Raw genomic sequence first — 12,517 nt, 5'->3', positions numbered from 1 at the left:
CCCAGTCATAATCCTTTGATTTCATGCTTCTCGAGTCATGATGTTCTTGTAGGCAACACATTGAGCAGCTTTGTGTCCAAAGTTATGACATGGAAAACATTGGCCATTAAATAAATTCCTGCAATTATCAAATCTACCGACCAGGGGATTTTAGTTTCCATTGACATTCATTCTTGAGGCAAATTGAGAATGATTTACCTGCGATTGGTTGTAGCTTCTGTTCATCCTTGAAGTAGATTGACCCCAATTTACTTAGTGATCTCTGTTCATCCTTGAAGTAGATTGACCCTGATTTACCTGGTGATTTGCTTTATGCCTTTCTTGACGATTGTCAACCTGTTGACTTCTCCTTGCTACATCAAGATAACTTTTGGAGGTGGATGGCTTCTATGCTTCAGATGCTTCTTCAGTATATCCAAGACCTGTCTTGATTAGAGGAGAACGCTGCACTTTGATAATCTCATCTAAAGTTTCAGATCCTTTAGCAAATCTAAGATTAAGAGCTTTTGTCTTCTCAATATCTTTTCTAAGTCCCACAATTTCACATTCTAACTTTTCATTGTGTTTTTCCCTTTCAGAGTATCTATGATCACACTCTTTTCTTCTAAACAGATTTTAAGTTTGGAAATTTCTTCATAGAGATCATCTTCATCTATAGCATCCAAGAAATCATCATCTTCAAAAGCCATTAAAAGTCTATAATCATTACCATGTCCATCTTCATCACTATTTGAAAGTCCATCATTGTCTTCATGTGTATAATAACTCTTCTTACTTACGTTCTGTTTTCTGTTCCATTTAACTAGTTCCTTACCTTTATCAAGCTTATCTTTATGAGGACATTTGGCTGCATAGTGACCGACTCTTCCACAAGCAAAGCATTCGAAAGGTAGCTTACCTCTGAATTTTCCAGAACCCCGTTGAAGGTTCTTGACAAAGTTTGATTCTTCTTCTCCTTCTGACATATGTCCTGACTCATTGTATTCTCCTTTCCCTGAAGCTTTGAATGTGGCTTCTCTCATGTCTGATGGACCTGCTTTTCTCATTTTGAAAGCAGTTAGAATTTTGTGCAGCTGTGACATGGTAATACTCTGAAGATTCTGATTTTTCTCCATGGCAGAAACTTTTGATTCAAACTTAGAAGAGAAAGATCTTAGAAATTTTTCAAATAAAGTAACATCTTTTATCTCTTCACCCAAGTTTTTCATGCGATTAAGAATCTCATCTATACGTAGGAAATAATTAGCCACACTTTCATCATTTTGCATTCTGAGAGTTTCATATTGAATTCTGAGAGATTGTAGTTTTGCACGTTTTACCTGATAGTCTCCTTCATAAATTAGAATGATCTTGTCCCATATTTCTTTGGTGGTTTTGAGCTACATAACCTTGACGAATTCTGATTGAGACTATTGACAGCCTTTGCATTTGTTTTATACTACTTTTTACCAGTTGTATCTGTAGGAGTTGTTGATGGAAATGTGTATCCTTCTTCCACGATATCCCAAACTTCTATACCAAGAGATTGAAGATAGGTTATGGTTCTTACCTTCCAATAAATGAAGTTGCTTCCATCAAAGATTGGTGGCCTGATGGATGCCTCCTTTTCATAGTTGCTCATGATGATAGATCTTCCTTCAAGTGATCAAGCTTCTTCTAAAGGACCTGCTCTGATACCAATTGTTGGAAATAACACTGAGAGGGGGGTGGGGGGGGTGAATCAGTATTATCAATTTAACAATCTTTCATTTCCATAAACAAATTGTTATACGCTACTTCTGTTAATTAAACCTACATATATACGCAACTATGCTTTGAGAAAACTGCGTATATCTTGTAGACTTCTAATTTAGTTATCTGATCTTAATCTGTGTATCAGAACCATAAAACAGTAATCAAGTGCAGTAAACAATACAGGTAATCACACACATGAACACAAGATATAAGGTGGAAACCCAATGTGGGTGAAAACCACCTGCTGCAATTTGTCTCTATATTCTTTTAATAAGAAACTTATTTTTACAATATTTCTATATTGGTGCAGCCTTATACCAGTACACAGGCTTCTACCTGTAGAAAGCTACAACCTTCTCTCATTTTCCAGCTTCTCCTGGAGGGGAGCTACAACCCCATTTTCTCTTGTACTAGCTGATGTACTAGTACGTAGGTGCTGACCTACAAAAGGCTACAACCTTCCCTTTTCTTCCAGGGACCATGTTTCATAAATTTTCAGACTGGATCCATCAGTAACATTAATCAAACATCAAATACATCTGCATCAACCAATCTCCTTTGCACCAACCAAAACTGAATCAAACAATCACTTCTGTGAATGCTGTAACCAGAATACAGTAATAGTAACCAGAAACCAATCCTGAATCCAAACCACTGCAGCAATAAACAAAAGTAGCTAAAACATATTTTATGAGACGTACGCTACTTCAATATGTGTAACCTGCATGCATACGTTGCTATATTAAGGCAAACCTGCGTATACACAGTTTTGATATACCAAACTAGCGTGCGTACACGTGTTTTCTATGCGGAGCCTGCGTACAGATCTATAAAAGATAATTTACCCTTATCAAATATTCAGACATCAATTATATCTAGATCATCAGATTTATAGATCAAGTCATGCACCAAATATAACAGATCAAAATCACACAAAGATACTTCTCTTCAAGCCTTGAGATCTTGACCCATCAATAGAACTTATCCTTCTCCTTGCACTCAAGTTCCTCCTTGATTCAGATCCAGCTATGCACCATAACCCAATGACCAGTATTCTGGATCTTGCTCTTCATAGGATATTTAATCCTTGAGTACCTTTGCCTAATGATCTCATTCCCCGTTTAAAGTCTTAGGCCTTACTTAATACCATGGTCCAAAACCACTTAGAACTAATACTTGGGACCCAATACCTGGGTTCAACACTTCGGACGAGATACCATGGTCCAAAACCATAGATCCAAATACCAAGGACTAAATACCATGGACTAAAAACAAGTTTTCCCACATGTACACGCTTTTACTTACATGAAAGTGCGTGCATATGCATATGTGCCTTTTGATTGGTGATTGTGTGTGTATATGCTACTTGGTTAAGAGGAACCTGTGTATATCTCTTTTTCCTTCATTCTGAGAGCCTGGACTATGATCTGTCATTTGAGTGAGTTGCCATCAAGGACAACACTTGTGTCATAGTGCCAATCAAGGACAACACCTATGTCATATTGCCAAACTTGTGACATAATTCCAATAGAAACATAACACAATATCTCATTGGTGAAGGGCTTAATGTTGTAGGGAAAGCGACACTATTGGCTGACATAGAGATCTCTCCCTTGGTCAAGCCACCCGATGGTGTATGGTTACAAGCATGGTGTGGTGGGTAGACCCAACCACTTCACAACCTTTGCTGAAATGAGGTTCTTTTGGCTCTTGTTGCCAACAATGAAATGTAGCAGAGAACCCTTCACCCATATCTGTGAGTGGAAGATTCGCTCCCACTCCTTTGGATCATCAGGCTTATCCTTCTAGATCTTGGTGGTGGCAACAGTGGCACTAGGCTCCACATCGATAATCTGCTTCCCTTTGTCATTACCCTTGTCGGTTTTTGACTCATACTTATAATACACATCTGATTTGAAATAATTTAGCTCTATCACCAGTGACTGCTTGGCTCAGAACTCATTTTTGTTGTGAGTACAAGTGAGTAGGGATCATATGGAACTCACACCATTTACTTGTGTCCTTTTTTGTCTTCATGGTTTTTTTCTTTGATTGTGGCTTTAAAGGGTTGTCCTGGGTCGCCCTGCCTTAGATTTGTCTTTTATTCTGCGGTTTGGGGGCGCCTTTCCATTGCTTCAGATTTAGAGATTCAAATTGTATCTTCTTCTTCTTGTGCCCACAAGAGTCGAGCACTGTGGTCATCGCCATGAATGATAATCGGCTAAGGTAGCCAACAACATTGTTGATGTTGTCATCCTTGTACTTAATGTTGAAATGGAACTATTGTAGGCATGTGGACCATTTGTGACGGTGATTGTTTTGCAACTTCCTATGTCTCTGTATGAAGTGTAGCGATCGATGGTCTGTGTGGATGACCGTTTCCTTTCCCTGAATTTAATGCTTTCATTATTGGCAGGCTTGTATAATGGAATACATCTATTTTTCATAGCTGGGATACTTTTGGACTGTATTTGAAAGTGTTTCATTATGATATGTCATGGGATGCCCCTGCTGAGTAAGAATTGCACCAATAGCATAGTTGTAGGCATCTGTCTTGATCTCAAATAATTGTTGTAGGTCTAGTATTGTGAGCACTGGTTCAGATCAGAGGTGATGCTTCAACTTGAAAAATTCCTTCTATTGGGATTTAGAAAAAAAGAACTTTTCTTTCGCTCCTCCTTTGGTGACTTGGCTTAGAGGCCGAGTGATATGAGAGAACCCCAACATGAACCTGCGGTAGAAGTTGGCAAGACCGATAAAGTTGTAAATATCTATTAGAGTGGTTGTGGTTTGCCAATCCTAAATGACTTGTATCTTGGTTGGGTCCACATGCACACCTCGCTCATCAATGATGTACCCCAGATATTGAACCTAGGTCATACCAAAAGTGCATTTCTCCAAATTGGCACACAGTTTGTGTTTCCGTAGTGTTTGGGGGACCTATCGAATATGGAGGAGGTGCTCTTACTAACTCTGGTTGAAGATCAAAGTGTCATCTAGATACACTACCAGGAATGAGCTAGTGAAGGGTTGTAATATGTCGTCCATCAGCCTCATGAAGGTTGTGGGAGAATTTGTCAACCTGGAAGGCATGAAAAACCATTTGAAAATTCCCTCCTTGAATTTGAAGGCAGTCTTCCACACATCATAGGGTTCAATTGGTACGTGGTGGAAACTCTCGAACCCTCTGATGGGTGGAAGACTACCTTCAAATCCAAGGAGGGCCCTTTCAAATGGCTGTTCATGCCTTTCAGATTGACGAATGCCCCCACAATATTCATGAGGTTGATGGATGACATCTTTCGACCCTTCACTAACTCATTCATGATGGTGTATTTGGATGGCATTTTGATCTTTAGCCAAATTTGGGAAGAGCACCTCCACCATATTTAGCAGGTATTTATAGATATGCCACCCATCCACCTTTAGTAGGAACCTATTTCACATTCATTAGTTTCACCATAGAAGCATTCGTCTTGGGTTCATTTTGAGACATTCCCTCCCACCCCAAGGATGTAGGAATGTGCTACTTCATCAATAGTCGAAATCATGGTTAAGGGTCAACTGCACAAAATACTTGTCATTGAAGTCCATTTTCTAGGTTAAACAATGTTAGTATCATATTTGGTCACAAGCATTACAAGGTATCTCTATCCTCAGATCTTTGTTTTTCATGGTTATGGGTCATCCACAAACCCACACTTCATCGAAGTCCATTTGCTTAGCCGCGCACTGTCAATATCATAGTTGGTCATAATAATTACAGGGTATCTCTATCCTCAGATCTTTATTCATCACGGTTATGGGTTAACCACACAAAACCCTTCTCTTCAATGGTTCTTCATATTCAACAAAGGAAGAAACTTCATGCAATGGGGACCATTTCTTCTTAAGGAGGGAGGAATGATCTAAATGGAGAGCCACATTCACCCGCGGTATTGATTGACCCATGGTATTTATCCACTCATGAAATCTACACATGGTATTGTAAGTGGTATCCACCCATGGTATTCATCCACACATGGTGTTTATCCATCGATGCAATTTACCCATGGTACTATAAGTGGCATCCACCCATGGTATTCATTCACCCATGGTATTGTAAGTGAGATCCGCCCATGGTATTCAATCACCCATGGTATCTACCCACCCATGGAATTTACCTTTGGTATTATAACTAAAAAAGACTATAAGTAACAAGTCACATTTTGTTAAAGGACAAGTTGTCCACCACAATGTAGCTTTTACAGTTATTATATGTTTACTAATAATAATGAAAAGTTTCTTTGTGGTTTTCTTTACTATGTGTTCTCATTTTCTTATGGAATTTCAAATTTTTAGATCTTGGGGGCCTCACACAAATATGCCCAAAATTTCAGCCTGTCCAGAAAAAACTGCCTAGAAAATGTCATGTTTGTGAATGATTTGTAGAGAGAAAAGTGTGAGCACATAAAGAGAGAGATATTCGTCATTCTTCTTTTCATCCATCTTTGTCCTGTGCTCTTGTGCTTGGATGCCTAAAACTTTTCATGTTGAAATGAGGTCTACTGGAGTTCTTGTGAAGGATGTTTAATGCACATATATACATGTTCTTCCTTCACGAATTGGTGTGTCTCGTCACTCGGACGACATGACTAACTTGGAGCCAAAAATTCAAATTTTAAATTTCTAAAATTTATCTTTTAAATGAAACATAAAGAACATGTCTTACAACAAATATTTCAAGGACCAGATAATCAAAATGACCTTAATAACATGTCATACAAATTATTTTTACATTACAAAGACAAAAATATAATTATGAAGACCGACCATAACTTTATCTTATGTGTTGCAAACAAGACAATTACACCCAAAAATATTCAAAAGTCATCACAAAAGTTGTCTATAGGGTAATCAATCTTAATTTGATATGAATTGTTGTGTAGTTGTTCCCTAACTTGATATGCATGAAACACTATTTCAGATATATTTTCACTTGACATGCATTATTGATCTGTGGGAACATTTTCTAGAATTTTTTTCTACATTTTAGGAATCTCTCGACCATGCACATGATTACAAGAAAAAATAGAACTAAAATGGTGTAAAAGAAATAACTACCTCTATGCAAGTTATATTTCAGACTCGTGAAACACTCGTTATCTATATGAGAAAGATAAAATGGTACCGTAAAAAGGGAGTTCAAAGCTTGGATCATTGTATAATAACTACAATGAAAGGGTTTTGGAACTTATTTCACGATAAAATCCCAAATTTCTATTAGAATATTTGAGAAATCAAATTTGGGAAGTTCTCACATTAGTGATCACTTCTCATAGACATTGTTGGTTGGGAAAATTGAATGATAAGCTATAAACCTGAGAGAAAATTGACTATGTGCATAGCTTTATATATTCGTCATTCTTAAAGAACAATGACAATTACAAAAAGGTAGTAGATATTTGCGTTCTACACAAGACAATAGTAAAAGTCTTCCTATTCTAGAATCCACATCAAAGTGAACCCTTCAATCAAACATGATATGTAGTTTGTATGAATGGAACTGACAAAAAAATTATTTATTTGAATATGATGCCTATATTTTTTGCGAAAATTACACATACATTGTCAAAACTCCCTGCAAAGCTCACGTTAAGCCATTGGGAAAATCATACCCTCATTATACCCAAGGGACAATATCATATTTAGCATTCCATCCATCAATTTTCTTGGTGTAACAAAAAGAAATCAACATGAAGAGCACACAAGCTAAAGGATCAAAAATCAAATATGGGTGTTGCCAGAATCCAAACTAAAGGATCAAAAAGAAAATATGATTTTTGCCCAAAATTCATACATACTTTCAAATGAAAAGTTATGCTCTTAATAGTAAGGCAACAATGTTGATTAATTTAAGTAACAAATGAACTATGTGAGTTAAGGGTTTCCACATTGGGTACTTTTGTGCCTCACCCTATCATTGTTGCTCTAACATTATTCATTATTTACTCCCCTTATTATCTTTGAAAATCATGCAGGGCAATGACCCCTAGTATTTCGGGACCTTGATGAGGTGTTTCAACTCTAGTTTCACTTTATTGGTTTGTAATCCAAATAAAGCATGAGAAATGACATCTCGTTGTAAATAAAAGTTGAATCCAAGCAGGCGAGTAGCCCCATTGAAAAATCACATTTTTGTTCTTTCTCTTAATGTTGCGGAATTATCTACAACCTTACGATTTTCTAATTGCGAGACAATTTGAAAGGTGACTAACCATGGCTTAGTATATCCTAACAAAGCTACTAACTAGCTTAGTTGTGTATACTAGTAGGGTTTGGCACAATAGGGATCCAAGACCAGGCTGATTTCGCTATGAGGGGGAGTACCATGTCCTTGGTACAATGGAAACAATGCAAGAAAAATGTGTTGCAGGATTCTTGCCGATATTTCACTATGTTGTAAATCTTGCAGACCACTTGGTAAGAAATTCCTTACATCTTATCCCTTTAAAAGCAATTATTATTTATGATATATTTCTATAACTTTATATTTCATGATTCTTAAAAAACATTAATAGCTTAAAAGGGTAATAGGTATTTGATATCTCCAAAAAAGCAAGACTAAAAACTTTCCTATTCTGGGATCCACGTGAGAGTGATTCAAACATGATATGGAATTGGTATAAATGGAACATCTAAGAATTTCTTTAACTAAATAAGATACGTATATATTTTAAAATAATTACGTATACATTCTCAAAACCACCTACTAAGCTCAGGTCAAACCATTGAAATAGTCATACCCTCGTTAAACCCAAGGGATAGTCTCATATTTAGCATTCCATACCTCAACTAACTTGGCGTAAGAAAAACCCTTCCTGAATTAAGTACTTCCATCTCTACCCCTATTCCTTGGTGTGTAGACTCTGAATTTAAAGTGAAAATCTCGTATAATAAACCCCCGCCTCCATATAATATGTTAAAAGAAAATTGTGCACGCTTCTTGAAGGTTGTAGTCATTCTAGATGTCATGCTCCGTCGATGTGCAATTCATTAGCCCCACCTAATGAACTTGCGCTTATGCATTGGTTTCTGAACTGAACAAGTGATATACGTACAAAACATATAGAGCATTGGATTACTTAGAATTAACATGTTATCGGCCTCGACGAAGTCATCGAAGTTGAATGCCTGAAGCTCCTAGTTTTTGGTGGTAGTGGCACGACGTGGGGCAAATAATGTGTGCATTCATTAATTATCCCGCGTATTTCAAAAGATGCGCGAGTCGATCTCGGGACCCTGTTCACATTCCTCTTATATTAATCATGTATTTCAAAATACGCGGGAGTCGATCTAGGGACCCTGTTCTGGTTCACCCTCCTCCTACCAGGGGTTAAATTTGACGCCCGTCTGCCCGTTTTTAGCTATTTTACACGTAAAATACGTTCACATTTCAAATATCCACGTCAACCGTAACTTGCTATTAATTTTTAAAACCGTCAATTTGACGGGCAGGTTTGTAAATGAAAAGTTTTAAGTTTTTTTTTAATAATTTTTTGATATATATATATTATATATATATTTAACATACAAGTTCCAGCTTGCAAGTCGGGAATCGGGATCGGACCGTCGGTAATAGCCTATACGAATGAAGTGACTGTAGTCTGTAGTACTAGTCTGTGGCTGTATGTTGTAAGTTGGCGTGACGCGTCCACGGTCCACCAACTTTCACGAATTGAAATAAATTCTGAGCCTGTTGCATTTACAATCCACTGAGAGCTGTTAATGGCATTATTAAATTTGGTTGATGGTGTCCACCGCGCTGCGCTCCGGCTCGAGTGAAATCACACAATCAGATATGGTCTATCTAAGACAAGGAACAGTTTGTCTGTACTGTGTGCATGCCTGAGAGGTACTCAAACGCTCCCCATAGGCCATCATACGCCCGGACCACTGAAATATTTCCAGCTTTATCTTCGTAAAAGCTCTCCGAGTCTCCCCTTCTCCGCTTGAATCCGTTGGAGCTGCTGTTTGGCGTATTTGGCTGCTGTTTGAGCGAGAATCGTGGCTAGCGCGAGCGAGAATCTGCCCATTCATCGGCAATTTCTCCCATTGAACCACAGACTCTGCTTACGATCCGGCCGAGCTACAAGGTGATGTTTTTCATTTCTTTTTAGAGGTTTCCTGATATTTTAGTACAATGGCAATATTGTCACTGAAACCTTAAATGTAACACTAAATGAACATGAAAAGTAGTCTATAAATTGCATCCTCTCTAGTTAATCTAGATTTAGATAAATCCATGTAACTCATATACACACATTACTAGAAATTGCATTCTCTCTGGGTCATCTAGTTTTAGATAAATCTATGCAACTAATATACACATTGGTTTAGATGAATCTATGCTACTAATATACACATTACTTACAAAAAGCTTTCCTGTATCTTGAAGTATTCTGCCACCTCCTGATGCATAGAGAACCCCTGCCTTCACTAAAATCTCTCCTCTAGGCTCTAGGCTGAGATAGCAGGAGTAAAAATTCCATCACCGATGACCATCCAAGTGCCAACAAGTACAAGAAGTAAAAGTGCATTTTGACGGTCAACTTTTGCTTCCAGCCATTTCTTTGTTCTTGCAGCAAATGACTTATCTTCAATCTTTCGCCTGCTATAAGTTGTGAGTTCTTCATCTGTGCGGTGTTGATTCGGAATAGTGCTCACTTTAACATGCCGACAGAGTAATGAATACAGAGCAAATGTTCCACCTACATCACAGAAACGTGATATCTTAAGAGCCCTTGTTAAAATTGCATTTATATGCATACTAAAAAGCAGGTGACAGGAAAAGAAATTAGATAGCCTTATAAACAGAATGGCCGAGTGAATTTTTCAAAACAATTAACAGAAAGTTCTAGCCTAAACTTTGGAATTGTCTATTGGGTTTGAATAGAATCACCCAATGATACTTAGAATGTAAGCCTAATGGATAGTTACAAAATTCGCAAGGGCCAGGAATATGCAGGGCATTTTGATTTTATCATATGCAGTCTCCTATGCAAAGCCATAGTGTCATGTTACCTTCTCCGTTGTCATTGGCCCTCATGACAACAAAGACATATTTCAGAAGAGGAATTAGTGTCAAAGTATATATGATTAACGAAAGAGCCCCCATCAACACTTCACGATCGCGGACACCATCAGGAAATGTGCTATTAAAAACATACAGAGGAGATGTGCCTAAGTCTCCATAGACAACCCCAAGGCTCTGAAATGCAAGACGCAGAACCATCAAACCCGACAACTCCTGCACATGAAATACAGAGGATCAGGATATTACTGCTTTTTATATTTGATAATTGCTAACAAGCACTTTAACAGCCAAAGCTTCACGATAGCTATTTACTCCGGCCAACCTATCAGGAAATTTATGGAAATAATAGTATATATTATAGTCCAACGAAGCAATTTAAGATTGTAAATGCTATTCAAGATTCCAGTTATTGTGATTTGTAAAATGGTTCACTCTATCTATCAAATTAGGAAAGGAAGAATCTACTACAATGAGTGTGCATATTGTGAACATATTTTATGATTCAGAATCTTTTAACTGCAATCGAATTGTTGTCCTTTTCTTTGTGAGATTTATTTGTCCTTATTTCAATTGAAGTACTCCAATAAAGTTTTCTATGATTTAATTCAATCTAATGTTGAGTGATCTGCTTTGAGTCCATATCTTGAGTTTTTTTTACTTTATAGAGTTCTTTTAGATCATCTCACCAGCACTTTTATGGTCCTCCCAATCTATGACATCGCCCTTTCTACCTTATCAGAATTATTTCTATTATAATCAGAACACGATTAAAAATTTTAGAGAAAAGTTGGGTTGAATATTTATAAGTTGGACTCTTCACCCAAAAAAGGGGAAGTATATACACTAAATAAATTACTACTTTATAAAAATGCTCGGTGAAGTTTGTTTGAATGTGCACGCCGGTTATCATATACCAAATATGATGCCTAAAATAGTTCAAATTCGCACGCTGTGTTGGTTATTGGAGGACCATGACCGATTTCTTAGAGACTAATATTCAAAACAATTTTAAACTTTTCCTTTCTGGCAGATTTTGCGGTATATATTTTATTAGAATGGAAATCCATACATGCAAACATAATAAAAATATATGAGAATGGAAATGCATATATGCAAACATAATAAAAATATGGAATGCTGTCGGTGATGATTTACTTTTATTCTGTCACTATACGTTGCTTTAATTTCTCCATTCCTTGCCGTATGTCCAAAGTGATGCCATACCGAGAACCAGTAACCCCACCAGAGCAACTGTGGATTAACGCGTATTTTGGCTTTGAAGTTTTGTGATCAGAAGTTGTCATCCTCTGTGAAAAAGCCGCATACAGTTGGCAGGGATTCATGATCAGCAGGTCTCAAAATAAAGTGTAGCAATGAGACTTGAGCCCAATTGTAGAACAAAAAATTAAAAATTTAAACAATTATGAGTACAATTTGAAATTAGATAAAACTTGTACAAATAAATTTTAAAAGTCATATGATGGGCAGTTTAAAAATAAAAACGTCATAAAAAAATTCTTTGACGGGTAGGGTCACCCGTCAAATTTAACCCCTGCCTCCTACAGTTCATTTGTCCTACAGTTCATTTAATTCCGTCGTACCCTCTTCAAACTTCTCTACACAACGAAAATTAGGAAAATTACCTCGGACCCGCTCCAAACTTCTACATATAACTGGCATCTAAATGACCCAACAATTAAATTCTCT

The 12,517-nt window shown here is 37.2% G+C and overlaps 1 pseudogene; it reads right to left on the bottom strand.

Annotated features, from left to right (window-relative positions):
* The window catches only part of LOC149140282 (potassium transporter 26-like), a 249,361-nt pseudogene extending 238,263 nt beyond the window's left edge, over positions 1–11,098 (bottom strand).
* Between the last annotated feature and the right edge of the window lie 1,419 nt (positions 11,099–12,517).

Source organism: Pinus tabuliformis, chromosome X (genome assembly GCF_031772625.1).
Source record: "Pinus tabuliformis cultivar Carrire ecotype Pingquan chromosome X, CPIR1, whole genome shotgun sequence".
NCBI classification, from domain to species: Eukaryota; Viridiplantae; Streptophyta; class Pinopsida; order Pinales; family Pinaceae; genus Pinus; species Pinus tabuliformis.
The sequence above is the reverse complement of the archived record's forward strand: the minus strand, read 5'-3'. Positions and strand labels throughout refer to the sequence as shown.